Genomic DNA, 17022 nt, shown 5'->3' with positions numbered 1-17022 from the left:
TGCACAGGAAAATCAGAGTCATTCGAGTCGGCCAATTCTAAGTGACCGATTGTGAGAAGTCAGAAAAATGATTATAAAATTTAGTCTATTAGAAATGGAAAATAGGAGTTCTCTGCACCCAAATCCCGTGAGAGGGAGAGCTAAACCTTCAGAGAGGCAGACAAGCCTGGGAAACCAGAAGACACTGCTCTCTGCACACACATCTCGGATGCCAGAGGAAAACACCAAAGGCCATCTGGAACCCTGGTGCACTGAAGCTCCCAGAAGGGGCGGCGCAGATCTTCCCGGTTGCTGCCACCGAGGAGAGCCCGTGGGCAGCACCCCGCGAGCGAACTTGAGCCTCGGGACCACAGGTAAGACCAACTTTTCTGCTACAAGAAAGCTGCCTGGCAAACTCGGGTCATACAGAGGCAGAATTCCTCTAGGACCGGGCACGCCCTGTGTTTACCGGAAGTCCCACACCCGCGGATCCCGGCCCGCAGCAGCTCTCTGATCCCAGACCCCGTGGGAGAGAGACCTCACCGCCTGATCAGGTGGGCACTCCTGAGGCTGCAGAGCAGAGGAGACCACCAACACTGCCCACCCCTGCCCACATCCCTGGCCCAAGAGGAAACTGTATAAGGCCGCTGGGCTCCCGTGGGGAGGGCCCAGGAGCCGGCAGGACCCCTGCCGAGACACCGCCGAACCTGAAGGAAACAGACCGGATAAACAGTTCTCTGCACCCAAATCCCTGGGAGGAGAGCTAAACCTTCAGAGAGGCAGACAAGCCTGGGAAACCAGAAGAGACTGCTCTCTGCACACACATCTCGTATGCCGGAGGCTAACTGAAAAAAAAATCTGGAACCCTGGTGCACGGAAGCTCCCAGAAGGGGTGGCGCAGATCTTCCTAGTTCCTGCCACCACAGAGAGCCGGGGCAGCACCCCATGAAGCGAACTTGAGCCTCAGGACCACAGGTAAGACCAACTTTTCTGCTGCAAGTGACCTGCCTGGTGAACTCAAGACACAGGCCCACAGGAACAGCTGAAGACCTGTAGAGAAGAAAAACTACACGCCCGAAAGCAGAACACTCTGTCCCCATAACTGGCAGAAAGAAAACAGGAAAACAGGTCTACAGCACTCGTGACACACAGGCTTATAGGACAGTCTAGCCACTGTCAGAAATAGCAGAACAAAGTAACACTAGAGATAATCTGATGGCGAGAGGCAAGCACAGGAACACAAGCAACAGAAACCAAGACTACATGGCATCGTCGGAGCCCAATTCTCCCACCAAAACAAACATGGAATATCCAAACACACCAGAAAAGCAAGATCTAGTTTCAAAATCATATTTGATCATGATGCTGGAGGACTTCAAGAAAGACGTGAAGAACTCCCTTAGAGAACAAGTAGAAGCCTACAGAGAGGAATCACAAAAAATCCCTGAAAGAATTCCAGGAAAACACAATCAAACAGTTGAAGGAATTAAAATGGAAATAGAAGCAATCAAGAAAGAACACATGGAAAATAACCCTGGATATAGAAAACCAAAAGAAGAGACAAGGAGCTGTAGATACAAGCTTCACCAACAGAATACAAGAGATGGAAGAGAGAATCTCAGGAGCAGAAGATTCCATAGAAATCATTGACTCAACTGTCAAAGATAATGTAAAAGCGGAAAAAAAGCTACTGGTCCAAAACATACAGGAAATCCAGGACTCAATGAGAAGATCAAACCTAAGGATAATAGGTATAGAAGAGAGGAAGACTCCCAGCTCAAAGGACCAGTAAATATCTTCAACAAAATCATAGAAGAAAACTTCCCTAACCTAAAAAAGAGATACCTATAGGCGTACAAGAAGCCTACAGGACCAGAAAAGAAACACCTCCCGTCACATAATAGTCAAAACACCAAACGCACAAAATAAAGAAAGAATATTAAAAGCAGTAAGGGAAAAAGGTCAAGTAACATATAAAGGAAGACCTATCAGAATCACACCAGACTTCTCGCCAGAAACTATGAAGGCCAGAAGATCCTGGACTGATGTCATACAGACCCTAAGAGAACACAAATGCCAGCCCAGGTTACTGTATCCTGCAAAACTCTCAATTAACATAGATGGAGAAACCAAGATATTCCATGACAAAACCAAATTTACACAATATCTTTCTACAAATCCAGCACTACAAAGGATAATAAATGGTAAAGCCCAACATAAGGAGGCAAGCTATACCCTAGAAGAAGCAAGAAACTATTCGTCTTGGCAACAAAACAAAGAGAATGAAAGCACACAAACATAACCTCACATCCAAATATGAATATAACAGGAAGCAATAATCACTATTCCTTAATATCTCTCAACATCAATGGCCTCAACTCCCCAATAAAAAGACATAGATTAACAAAATGGATACGCAACGAGGACCCTGCATTCTGCTGCCTACAGGAAACACACCTCAGAGACAAAGACAGACACTACCTCAGAGTGAAAGGCTGGAAAACAACTTTCCAAGCAAATGGTCAGAAGAAGGAAGCTGGAGTAGCCATTCTAATATCAAATAAAATCAATTTTCAACTAAAAGTCATCAAAAAAGATAAAGAAGGACACTTCATATTCATCAAAGGAAAAATCCACCAAGAAGAACTCTCAATCCTAAATATCTATGCCCCAAATACAAGGGCACCTACATACGTAAAAGAAACCTTACTAAAGCTCAAAACACACATTGCTCCTCACACAATAATAGTGGGAGATTTCAACACCCCACTCTCATCAATGGACAGATCATGGAAACAGAAATTAAACAGAGATGTAGACAGACTAAGAGAAGTCATGAGCCAAATGGACTTAACGGATATTTATAGAACGTTCTACCCTAAAGCAAAAGGATATACCTTCTTCTCAGCTCCTCATGGTACTTTCTCCAAAATTGACCATATAATTGGTCAAAAAACGGGCCTCAACAGGTACAGAAAGATAGAAATAATCCCATGCGTGCTATCAGACCACCACGGCCTAAAGCTGGTCTTCAATAACAATAAGGGAAGAATGCCCACATATACGTGGAAATTGAACAATGCTCTACTCAATGATAACCTGGTCAAGGAAGAAATAAAGAAAGAAATTAAAAACTTTTTAGAATTTAATGAAAACGAAGGTACAACACACCCAAACTTATGGGACACAATGAAAGCTGTGCTAAGAGGAAAACTCATAGCGCTGAGTGCCTGCAGAAAGAAATAGGAAAGAGCATATGTCAGCAGCTTGACAGCACACCTAAAAGCTCTAGAACAAAAAGAAGTAAATACACCCAGGAGGAGTAGAAGGCAGGAAATAATCAAACTCAGAGCTGAAATCAACCAAGTAGAAACAAAAAGGACCATAGAAAGAATCAACAGAAAGAAAAGTTGGTTCTTTGAGAAAATCAACAAGATAGATAAACCCTTAGCGAGACTAACTAGAGGACACAGAGAGTGTTTCCAAATTAACAAGATCAGAAATGAAAAGGGAGACATAACTACAGATTCAGAGGAAATTCAAAAAATCATCAGATCTTACTATAAAAACCTATATTCAACAAAACTTGAAAATCTTCAGGAAATGGACAATTTCCTAGACAGATACCAGGTACCAAAGTTAAATCAGGAACAGATAAACCAGTTAAACAACCCCATAACTCCTAAGGAAATAGAAGCAGTCATTAAAGGTCTCCCAACCAAAAAGAGCCCAGGTCCAGACGGGTTTAGTTCAGAATTCTATCAGACCTTCATAGAAGACCTCATACCAATATTATCCAAACTATTCCACAAAATTGAAACAGATGGATCACTACTGAATACCTCTACGAAGCCACAATTACTCTTATACCTAAACCACACAAAGACCCAACAAAGAAAGAGAACTTCAGACCAATTTCCCTTATGAATATCGACGCAAAAATACTCAATAAAATTCTGGCAAACCGAATCCAAGAGCACATCAAAACAATCATCCAGCACGATCAAGTAGGCTTCATCCCAGGCATGCAGGGATGGTTTAATATACGGAAAACCATCAACCTGATCCATTATATAAACAAACTGAAGGAACAAAACCACATGATCATTTCATTAGATGCTGAGAAAGCATTTGACAAAATTCAACACCCCTTCATGATAAAAGTCCTGGAAAGAATAGGAATTCAAGGCCCATACCTAAACATAGTAAAAGCCATATACAGCAAACCAGTTGCTAACATTAAACTAAATGGAGAGAAACTTGAAGCAATCCCACTAAAATCAGGGACTAGACAAGGCTGCCCACTCTCTCCCTACTTATTCAATATAGTTCTTGAAGTTCTAGCCAGAGCAATCAGACAACAAAAGGAGGTCAAGGGGATACAGATCGGAAAAGAAGAAGTCAAAATATCACTATTTGCAGATGATATGATAGTATATTTAAGTGATCCCAAAAGTTCCACCAGAGAACTACTAAAGCTGATAAACAACTTCAGCAATGTGGCTGGGTATAAAATTAACTCAAATAAATCAGTTGCCTTCCTCTATACAAAAGAGAAATAAACCGAGAAAGAAATTAGGGAAACAACACCCTTCATAATAGTCCCAAATAATATAAAATAGCTCGGTGTGACTTTAACCAAGCAAGTGAAAGATCTGTACAATAAGTACTTCAAGACACTGAGGAAAGAAATTGAAGAAGACCTCAGAAGATGGAAAGATCTCCCATGCTCATGGATTGGCAGGGTTAATATAGTAAAAATGGCCATTTTACCAAAAGCAATCTACAGATTCAATGCAATCCACATCAAAATACCAATCCAATTCTTCAAAGAGTTAGACAGAACAATTTGCAAATTCATCTGGAATAACAAAAAACCCAGGATAGCTAAAACTATCCTCAACAATAAAAGGACTTACGGGGGAATCACTATCCCTGAACTCAAGCAGTATTACAGAGCAATAGTGATAAAAACTGCATGGTATTGGTACAGAGACAGACAGATAGACCAATGGAATAGAATTGAAGACCCAGAAATGAACCCACACACCTATGGTCACTTGATTTTTGACAAAGGAGCCAAAACCATCCAATGGAAAAAAGATAGCATTTTCAGCAAATGGTGCTGGTTCAACTGGAGGTCAACATGTAGAAGAATGCAGATCGATCCATGCTTATCACCTGTACAAAGCTTAAGTCCAAGTGGATCAAGGACCTCCACATCAAACCAGACACACTCAAACTAATAGAAGAAAAATTAGGGAAGCATCTGGAACACATGGGCACTGGAAAAAATTTCCTGAACTAAACACCAATGGCTTACGCTCTAAGATCAAGAATCGACAAATGGGATCTCATAAAACTGCAAAGCTTCTGGAAGGCAAAGGACACTGTGGTTAGGACAAAACGGCAACCAACAGATTGGGAAAAGATCTTTACCAATCCTACAACAGATAGAGGCCTTATATCCAAAATATACAAAGAACTCAAGAAGTTAGACCGCAGGGAAACAAATAACCCTATTAAAAAATGGGGTTCAGAGCTAAACAAAGAATTCACAGTTGAGGAATGTCGAATGGCTGAGAAACAGCTAAAGAAATGTTCAACATCTTTAGTCATAAGGGAAATGCAAATCAAAACAACCCTGAGATTTCACCTCACACCAGTGAGAATGGCTAAGATCAAAAACTCAGGTGACAGCAGATGCTGGCGAGGATGCGGAGAAAGAGGAACACTCCTCCATTGTTGGTGGGGTTGCAGACTGGTACAACCATTCTGGAAATCAGTCTGGACGTTCCTCAGAAAATTGGACTTTGAACTGCCTGAGGATCCAACTATACCTCTCTTGGGCATATACCCAAAAGATGCCCCAACATATAAAAAAGTCACGTGCTCCACTATGTTCATCGCAGCCTTATTTATAATAGCCAGAAGCTGGAAAGAACCCAGATGCCCTTCAACAGAGGAATGGATACAGAAAATGTGGTTCATCTACACAATGGAATATTACTCAGCTATCAAAAACAACGAGTTTATGAAATTCGTAGGCAAATGGTTGGAACTGGGAAATATCATCCTGAGTGAGCTAACCCAATCACAGAAAGACATACATGGTATGCACTCATTGATAAGTGGCTATTAGCCCAAATGCTTGAATTATCCTAGATCCCTAGAACAAATGAAACTCAAGACAGATGATCAAAATGTGAATGCTTCACTCCTTCTTTAAAAGGGGAACAAGAATACCCTTGGCAGGGAAGGGAGAGGCAAAGATTAAAACAGAGACTGAAGGAACACCCATTCAGAGCCTGCCCCACATGTGGCCCATACATACACAGCCACCCAATTAGACAAGATGGATGAAGCAAAGAAGTGCAGACCGACAGGAGCCGGATGCAGATCGCTCCTGAGAGACACAGCCAGAATACAGCAAATACAGAGGCGAATGCCAGCAGCAAACCACTGAACTGAGAATAGGACCCCTGTTGAAGGAATCAGAGAAAGAACTGGAAGAGCTTGAAGGGGCTCAAGACCCCATATGTACAGCAATGCCAAGCAACCAGAGCTTCCAGGGACTAAGCCACTACCTAAAGACTCTACATGGACTGACCCTGGACTCTGACCTCATAGGTAGCAATGAATATCCTAGTAAGAGCACCAGTGGAAGGGGAAGCCCTGGGTCCTGCTAAGACTGAACCCCCAGTGAACTAGACTGTTAGGGGGAGGTCGGTAATGGGGGGAGGGTTGGGTGGGGAACACCCATAAGGAAGGGGAGGGGGGAGGTGGATGTTTGCCTGGAAACCGGGAAAGGGAATAACACTTGAAATGTATATAAGAAATATTCAAGTTAATAAAAAAAAAGTTAAAAAAAAAAAAAATGGAAAATAGAAAGCAACACTAAGTACCTGGGTGGGAAAGAGAACAGGGAGGGGATGAGGAGAACATAATCAGGTATTGGGTGGGGGAAACAGGGCTGAAGCCCTGAGGACCAACAGAAAGAATGGAAACAGGAAACCTCAGGAGGTAGCAGAATGGGGAACCCTCTAGAATGTACCAGAGGCCTGGCAGGTGAAAGACTCTCAGGACTCAAAGGGAGGGACCTTAGGTGAAATGCTCTAAAGTGTGAAGAGGGAACTTGTAAATCCCACCTCCAGTAGAAAGACGGGGCATCAAGTGGAGGAGTAGGGTTGCCATCCCATAGTCAAAGAATTCTGACCCAGAATTTTTCCTGTTGGAAAGAACTGCAGGGCCAAAAATGGAGAAAAGCCTGAGGAAAAGGAAGTCCAGAGACAGGGCCAAATTGGGATCCATCTCAAGGGGAAGCCCCAAGGCCTGACACTATTATTGATGCTATGGTGTGCTCACAAAAAGTGGCCTATCATGACTGCTGCCCAAAAATTCAATAATTTTAACTCCTTATTTCTCTTATTCTACTCCATCTACTTATGGAACATTTCTTCTGGATCAGTCTTTCTCCAACTTTCTTGCCTTCTTTTTATGAATGACCTATTTATTGAGATTAGTTAGAAATGTTTGCTGAAGAATGGCAGGAAGTTATTTGGTGGATTAAGGGGTTTTGCTGCACATTTCCCAGTCTTCCCATGCTTAGCTTCCTTCTGTCCATGTTCCTCTATGTTTCCTGATATTTGGAGAGGGTTGGTACATCTATCTTATTTAGGGCTGAGCACTTCATTGTCACTTACTCTCAGCATTTTGTCTGGTTCTGTGTTCTCTGCATTAAGTGATACCAGATTTATGCAGAATCTTCTCTATTGAATACTTGAGCACAGCACTACTCTATGGTTATAACTTTAGCAGTTTGACAACCTAACTAATTGATTCCTCATATGAACCAATGAGTTCCTTCACAATGAGTCTCAAAACCATGAAGTCAAACTAAGAAAATTTATCAGTAAGTTGATGAATCTTTCAATGTATTTAAAACTTCTGTTATACAATCATATCACAGATGATAGATACACTTTTTCTCATTCACTACTTACTTTGAAATAATTTATTGTCTGTATGCACAGGTAACAACACCATTAATACAAAGTTGTCCCAAATTACAATTAAAATAAAAATGGACTATAATTTAATGCATTTTTAAAGTGTTGACAGTAAACAATGAACTTAAGAATCAACTACTATATATGAAATAGGTTAAGTGTATGTAGTATGTTTGTGTGTGTGTATGTCTCTGTGTGTGTGTATATGTGTGAGTGTGTATCTGTACATGTGTGTGTATGTGTGTGTATAATCTTTATATGGACAGAGACTATTACAGAAATTTTCAACTTATCAAAGTACAAAGAATGAACTGGACATGAGGTATTGAGCTCAAACTGACTTATGTACACCACTATCACTATCCTTATACTCAGGGAACATCACAAAGGAGAGGAGGATGTTCGTAACCACCAGAAAAACAGAAACTCTTCTGGAAGGTTATGTCTTTTAGATATAACAGGAGAGATATATCCACTAACTTGTAATAATATGACAACCTAAAAAATAACAACACCAGGTAATATTGATGATTGGATGATTATCTACCAAGTAATACGATTCCTGATCATCACAGGAAATATTGTACAAGGTCCCATACCTAGATGAAGAAGTAGGGTAATCAATCGCTACTGAGAGAGGAAGAATTTGTCTTATTCATGGATGAGCTCTTTGCTAGGTGTCCACTACCAAGTGATTTGCCATACAAGTGTATAGATTCAAACAAAACTAAATAGACTCTGCAGGTTGTATTTATATAATTATTCACATATAACATAGAGATATATAGGTATCAGTAATAAGTAAAGATAAAGAGACAATAAGCGTGGAGGAAGTATCAGGGACATAAATTGGATTAAAAGTAGGAGGAGAAGGAAATGATGTAACAATGTAAAAATCAATTATAGTTTGCTCATATTAAAGAATATTGTCGTAAAATATCAAGAGTTTTGATTAAATCTTTTATCAAAATCTTTTGTATAATGAAAAGTATTCTATATAATACATGTAATGCACCATATTAATTTAGTAGAACTAAGTTAAGTGAAAAAAGTTAATGACATTGATGTTGGCCTAAAAAAAAAATTAAGTAACTCAAGTAAAGCAAGTCAACTAGCAATGAATTCTCTAGGTATCCTTTATATTAAATGATCCTTATTCCAGCTTCATTTTGTAATCTTGTTGAATAAAGAGATTTTGGTTGACTTTTTTTTTTCAAACATGTTAAAATACATCCTTACTATTTTCTGCTCACTCCTCTTTCTGTCAGTCTGCCCAACTGTTAATCTTATTTAGCTTCCCTTGTATAAGAAGGAACAATTTTTAAAATTATCTCTTTTATTCCTTGAGATTATAATATAGTTATATCATTTTATCCTCTGCCTTTTTCTCTCCAACCCCACGCCCCCATTTACCCTTCCCTGTTCTTTCTAAATTTTATCCTCCTTTTACATAAATTGTTGTTTTATACATACATATATATATATATATATATATGTGTGTGTGTGTGTGTGTGTGTGTATGTGTGTGTGTGTGTGTGTGTATTTGTATATGCATGTGTATTCCTAAATAAAGACTCATCAACATTACTATTTCAACATGAGCAGAAGGAGGACACAATCATGGCCCATGCTACTGTGAATGAATAAAAGTCACAAGGCCTCAAGGCTACACAAAGATCTACAGGCAACTAGGGAATACTGGGAACAGAATAAAGACATTCTTGGAGAAATGCTATATTTTTCTTGCAAATGTTATAAATTTTCATTACTTTTTAATATGATATGTCTATTCTATTTATGAGTTTAGTATTTGAATTTTATTGAATTGCATTCATATTTTATGTTTTCCCCCATTGTGTTTAATTTCACTAATTATTTTCTTATGTATATACACAGTGTATATTTTAATTAAAATATAAATAAAGTCAGCTATTTTGTGAAGAGTTAGATTTCTGGCCATTCGTTTTATGACCTACAGCCCTGAGTACTGGCTTATCTAGGAAGCTGGGACCAAAGTGAACTTTTCTATGTATGACATCCTGGTTTTAGAACTCGAACACATAGGAATGAAAGCAACAGTCTATGGCCCAAGTAACTTGCCTTTCCATGCTGGAAACATATTTTTATAAACAAAAAGAAGTGTCAGAAAATCTAAGATGATTGTGTAGAGAAGTGATAAAGTTGTGTTGTTGGCACAGACACTGCTGTGTCAAAAATTCAATGCCTCTGATCCATGGGAAATTGACAAATGTTTCTCCATACAGGTCCACCTTGGAATTGGCAGACCATTCATATGTTCCAACTTTGAGTATTAAAGAATAACTGGCCAATGTGTATACAAAATAACTACTGTTTCTCTTCTTCCCCAATGTTAAGGACCTGAGCCCAGGCACGGAGGAACACCTTTTCCTAAGACTTCTGTGCCTTATGTTAATGTTGTGATTGCATTGGTTATTGGTGACACTCAATCAAAGTAAGCACTTCACATCTGACCCTGGCATTTCTGTAAAATGTCAGTGTGTCTCTGTTTTCTTCATTTCTCCATTGGCCTAGTCAGTGTTCTGAAACTAAGGATGTGGACATAATAAAGAAGGATTATCAAAGTCCTACTACTACAGGTAACCAAATAGAAATTGCAAGGCCCATAAATGTGATGATTGAATTTATGTTGTTGGCCCATTATTCCAAATAATGATACTTTTATTAAAGCAAAAGTATAGCAAAATAATTTAGGAATGGGATTTTTCTCAAGCAGATATGATACAAACTTTTAGCTAATAAACTTTAAATTTTTGATAAAAGTAGATTAAAATACTAAAATTTGGAATACATTTTTGAAATAAAAAATGAGTATCCATAAGTTAGAAGGAAGTTGCAAAGACACTATACTCAAAATTCTACTCTCAGCTCAGAAATACAGATGTTAGAGAAAAAATATGAAGCAATTCTCACAAACAGAAGGAAGTTGGTGGAATATGATTTGTTTGGATGGGTGGCAAAACCTGGGGTTTTTCAAAGATAAGGTGAGAATAAAATCAAATTAATGACAGGTAGATAAAGTTACTTCATTACACAAACTTTTTCTGTGAATTCATTTGGGATAATGCTTACAGTTGGAATAGACTAGAAATTAAGAGCTGAAATACATTGTATTTCAAAATGAAGGATAAGACTAGACTGTCCACATATGTACAACCACGAATTTGTTACAAATATCTAATGCTAAAAGAACTAGAAGCTTAGCTAGGCAGTAGTGGCAGAGGCCTTTAATACAGAACTAGAGAGGCAGGCAAATATCTGAGTTTGAAGCAAGCCTGGCATACCATACTGACTAAGTTTCATGACAGCTATGACTGGACAGATAAACCTTGACTCAAACAAACAAACAAACAAACAAACAAACAAACATCTAATGCTGTAAACTGATGGCTTTGTCTTAATTCTGAATATGCAATGACATGGAACTGTTATAATATACTCAGAATTTTCAGACATCAAAATAATGTAGTTCCTTATTTTCAATATAGAGAACTTTCTTTTGCCATGTGTTAGATAAACATATATCATATTTGAATTTGTTTCTATAAAACAATAAAAGAAATTAGAATAATATAGAGTGATGAGGATTGTTGTTATCATGTCTATGTAGTAAGACTGATGAATTTTCTTTGATTTTAATATACTACTTAAAATATTTATAGCAAACACAAATTAGCTTGGAGATTACTTAGAACAATAATAACCATTTTCATTTTCCAATAATAAAATACACACTAATTTTTCATCAAAGTATCCATTTATTTTACTCACTGAGAGTAATATAATTTGCAATCATAACCTATCTTTGTAGTTCTAAGAGAAGAATAATTTTTAAAAAGTGGTTTCAAGAAGCTTTAGTGAAATTATATAAAGAAAATAATGTTCATATAACTCGAAAAGTATAAATGTGTTTTTGCTTCTGAGAAATACTAAACAAGTACTTGCAAAGATGTATTTCATTTATCTTTTAGGTAAGAATGAATTTCATCAGCTGCAAATACAGGATGACAAACTTCTGACAACCCCAGAAACAGTCACCAACCTGACACTAGGAGTTCCTACCTCGGATTAGTGTTTGGATCTCTCTGTCTCTCTAGTTCATATGGCTCATCATCCTTAACACATGTCTTACTTTTTCCTTCATGTCCTATATCGACAGCTACAAAGTTAATAAAAATTGTGCTTTTATAGCTAGTACACTACAAGTACCTACAGGTGAGGATTCCTTTCTACCTAGGCATCTGTTAGTTAGCAAAGTGCTTTAAGCAGTGAAAACAGGGCCATTAACATCTTTGATCAGAGATCTATTTCAGAACTTGGAGCCAATTCTTCAATATGTTCTTCAATTAATATGTCATATACATATTAGTATTTCTGTTGGCTGAAGTGTACAGTATGAAGGGATTAATGTATTATTAAATATTTTATAGAAAATTCTAAATTGTAAAAAGGTGAAATTATAAGTAGTTAACTAAATATTTAATTATTTCACTCAATCTATCACTATGTAATTTCAACATGTAATCAACATTAAATTATTAATGAAACCTTTCTATTTGTTTCTAATGGTGTTTGAATTTAGTGAATACTTGATTGTTACAGTAAATGTCAATGTTAAAGAATCAGATTTCAAGTACCCAAACATCACAATGGCTAATGACTGCTCTGGAACTTCTGCTATTATCAGCTTCTTTCAGAAGTTCCTCAGAGAAGCAGAACAATTTGAGAGATGTGGAAAAATGGATGTTATTTATGGACTAGGCATTCCTCAAGTAGAGAGATTGTTATAAGCATTTCTGCAATGCAACTAACACTATTTCTAATATGCACAGTGAACCTATTAGTCATTAGTTAGGACACCTGGGCAATCAATACTTAGGGATAATGAACAACTATTAATGGTCCAACTACAGTTGGAACCCTACCCTTCTCTCACATGGAACACTGTTGTAACAAGAGGACCTGTAGCCTTTTACTGAAACTAAGCACACTCCTTGGCCTAGGTATTTTGGAAGATTCATCAAAGTAGGATTGAATATCAATAACAGGTGAGAGATAAAGCAGTGGATGTCCTTCTACATTAATCACTTCATTATAAAACTGTAGTTGCTTCTCCTCTAATTCATTTTAATTTTTTTTATAACTCACATAAATTTAGAAACTGGAGACAGAAATTTTTGGAAAATATTTCAGGCTTGATACAGTATTGATCATGATAAATATGTTGTATTAAAATGCTTCAATAATCCAGCCCAGCAGGATGGATCAATGCATAAATGTTGATACTGCCTAACCTGACATTCTGAGTTTTATCACCAGGTCACAAAAAGTTGGCACAAGAAAACAGACTCCTAATGATTTGCCTACTGTGTGGGCTCTTACCAAATTGGGGACACTGTTGTGTTGACTGTCCTATTCTGCCTCCATAAAGTTGGATAATTTTCCTATGCTTCTCCTCTATTGGAAAATCAAACAGGCCTTCTGAGCCTGACAGCGTTTGGCCTATGTTGTTCTGTGCAGGAGCTGAAAATGCTGTCCTATGTGACAGCCAAAAATGTACCTCTACCCCTACAATAAAGCCATTAAGACAACTGGAGTCTAGTGTAATCATCCAGTTAGTAGTAAGTTTCTGTAGTTTTACTTGATTTGTAGGCCATTTGCAATATATTTCCTACTAAAATTTATCTTCCTCTCTTTGCTAGTGATGATGGCTAATTCTATTTATGTTAACAGCACCAAGAAAGCTAGCTACTCCTTACAGCTGCTGGTTCTGTTCATTTCAAAAGTGAAAGACAGACCTCACTTTTCTAGAGGTGACTAGGTCTCCCGCTGAGAAAGGAACAAAGACATTCCTGGCAGACTTGACACTGAAGGAGATAGCAGGTTTCAATACTTTCTTTTTTTTAATCTTTATTAACTTGAGTATTTCTTATTTACATTTCGATTGTTATTCCCTTTCCCGGTTTCCGGGCCAACATTCCCCCCATCCCCTCCCCCTCCCCCTCCCCTTATATATGGGTGTTCCCCTCCCCATCCTCCCCCCATTACCGCCCTCCCCCCAACAATCACATTCACTAGGTGTTCAGTCTTGGCAGGACCAAGGGCTTCCCCTTCCAATGGTGCTCTTACTAGGCTATTCATTGCTACCTATGAGGTTGGAGCCCAGGGTCAGTCCATGTATAGTCTTTGGGTAGTGGCTTAGTCCCTGGAAGCTCTGGTTGCTTGGCATTGTTGTTCTTATGGGGTCTCGAGCCCCTTCCAGCTCTTCCAGTCCTTTCTCTGATTCCTTCAACGGGGGTACAGTTCTCAGTTCAGTGGTTTAATGATGGCATTAAATGTATTAAATGTATTTGCTGTATTCTGGGTGTGTCTCTCAGGAGAGATCTACATCCGGTTCCTGTCGGCCTGCCCTTCTTTGCTTCATCCATCTTGTCTAATTGGATGGCTGTATATGTATGGGCCACATGTGGGGCAGGCTCTGAATGGGTGTTCCTTCTGCCTCTGTTTTAATCTTTGCCTCTCTATTCCCTGCCAAGGGTATTCTTGTGCCCCTTTTAAAGAAGGAGTGAAGCATTCTCATTTTGGTCATCCCTGTTGAGTTTCATGTGTTCTGTGCAATCAAGCATTTGGGCTAATAGCCACTTATCAATGAGTGCATACCATGTGTGTTTTTCTGTGATTGGGTTACCTTACTCAGGATGATATTTTCCAGTTCCATGAACTTGCCTTTCTTTTCTTTCCTTTTTTTAATAAATTGGAATTTTTTAAATTTATATTTCAAATGTTATTCCCTTTCCTGGGTTCGCATCCATTAAATCCTTATCCCATCCCCCCTGCCACTTCTGGAAATAGGGTGTTATCCTACCCAACCACCCACCCTTTCCCATCTCCCCACCTAAACATTCCCCTATACTGGGGGTCCAGTCCTGGCAGGACAAAGGGCTTCTCCTCCTATTGGTGCCCAACAAGGTCATCCTCTGTTAATATGAAGCTAGGGCCAGGGGTCTGTCCATGTGTACTCTTTAAGTGGTAGTTTCGTCCCTGGGTACTCTGGTTGGTTGGTATTATTGTACTTCTGGGGTTGCAAACTCCTTCAACTCCTTCAGTTCCTTCAATCCTTTCTCTAACTCCTCCAATGGGAACCCCATTCTCATTTCAATGGTTGGCTGCTGGAATTCACCTCTGTATTTGTCATGAATAAGAAGATCTTAGAAGATGGAAAGATCTCCCATGCTCATGATTTGGCAGGATTACTATAGTAAGAATGGCCATCTTGCCAAAAGAAATCTACAGAGTGAATGCAATCCCCATCAAAATTCCAACTCAATTCGTCATAGAGTTAGAAAGCAATTTGTAAATTCATTTGGAATAATAAAAACCCAGGACAGTGTAAAATACCCTCAACAGTAAAAGAACTTCTGGGGAATCACCATCCCTGACCTCAAGCAGTATTGCAGAGCAATAGTGATAAAAACTGTATCGTATTTGTAAAGAGACAGGCAGGTAGATCAGAGGAAAAGAATGGAAGACCCAGAAATAAACCCACATATCTATCATCACTTGATCTTTGACAAAGGAGCTAAAACCATGCAATGGAAAAAAAATAGCATTTTCAACAAATGGTGCTGGATCAACTTGGGGTCAGCATGTAGAAGAATGCAAATCGATCCATTCTCATTGCCCTGTGCAAAGCTCAAGTCCACGTGGATCAAAGACCTTTACATAAAGCCAGGTACACTCAACCTAATAGAAGAAAAAGTGGGGACTAGAGTCAAACACTTAGGCACTGGGGAAACTTTACTAAACAGAACAGCAATGGCTTGCACTATAAAATCAAGAATCAACAAAGGGAAATTCATACAATTACAAAGTTTCTGTAAGGCAAAGGACACTGTCATTAGGACAAAACAACAACCAACAGAATGGCAAAAGAATTTACTAATCCTTCATCTAATAGATTGCTAATATCCAAAATATGCAAAGAACTCAAAGAAGTTTTACTCCAGAGAATCAAATAACCCTATTAAAAATGGGTTACAGAGCAAAACAAAGAAGTATCTAAAAAATGTTCAACATCCTTAGTCATCAGGGAAATGCAAATCAAACAACCATGAGGTTCCACCTCACACCAGTCAGAATGGCTAAGTTAAAAAACTCAGGTAACAACAAATGCTGGTGAGGATATGGAGAAAGAGGAGCACTCCTCCATTGTTCCTGGGATTGCAAGCTGGTACAACCACTCTGGAAATCAGTCTGGAGGTTTCTTCGAAAATTGGACTTTGCACTACTTGAGGACCCAGCTATACCTCTCCTGAGAATATACCTAAAAGATGCTCCAACATATAACAAGGACACATGCTCCACAATGTACACAGCAGCCTTATTTATAATAGCCCCAACTGAAAAAACCCAGATGCCCTTCAACAGAGTAATGAATACAGAAAATATGGTACAATTACACAGTGGAGTACTAGTCAGCAATTAAAAATAATGACTTCGGTTCCTGTGGGGGAGGGCCCAGGTGAGGCAGGAACCCTGCCTGAGACACCGCCGGAACCTGAAGGAAACAGACCGGATAAACAGTTCTCTGCACCCAAATCCCGTGGGAAGGAGAGCTAAACCTTCAGAGAGGCAGACACGCCTGCGAAACCAGAAGAGACTGCTCTCTACACACATTGCTGATTCCAGAGGAAAACACCGAGACAAACAAGAACCCTGGTGCACGGAGGCTCCCGGAAGAGGCGGGCACAGATCTTCCCGGTTAGCTGCCACATGGAGAGCCCGTGGGCAGAACCTCGCGAGCCGAACTCGAGCCTCGGGGCCTGGTAAAGACTAACCCCATCTTGCAAGTGACTTGCCTGGTGGGAATCAGGACAGCAGAGCCGTCCTCTAGGACCAGGCGTCCTGTGTTTACGGAAGTCCACACCCGCGGATCCCGGCCCGCAGCAGCTCTCTGCTCCAGGGAACCGTGGGAGATGCCTGCCTGGTCGGGTGG

The sequence above is a fragment of the Rattus rattus genome, chromosome 3 (assembly GCF_011064425.1).
Source record: "Rattus rattus isolate New Zealand chromosome 3, Rrattus_CSIRO_v1, whole genome shotgun sequence".
Classification (NCBI taxonomy): Eukaryota; Metazoa; Chordata; class Mammalia; order Rodentia; family Muridae; genus Rattus; species Rattus rattus.
Note: the sequence above shows the minus strand (reverse complement) of the source record.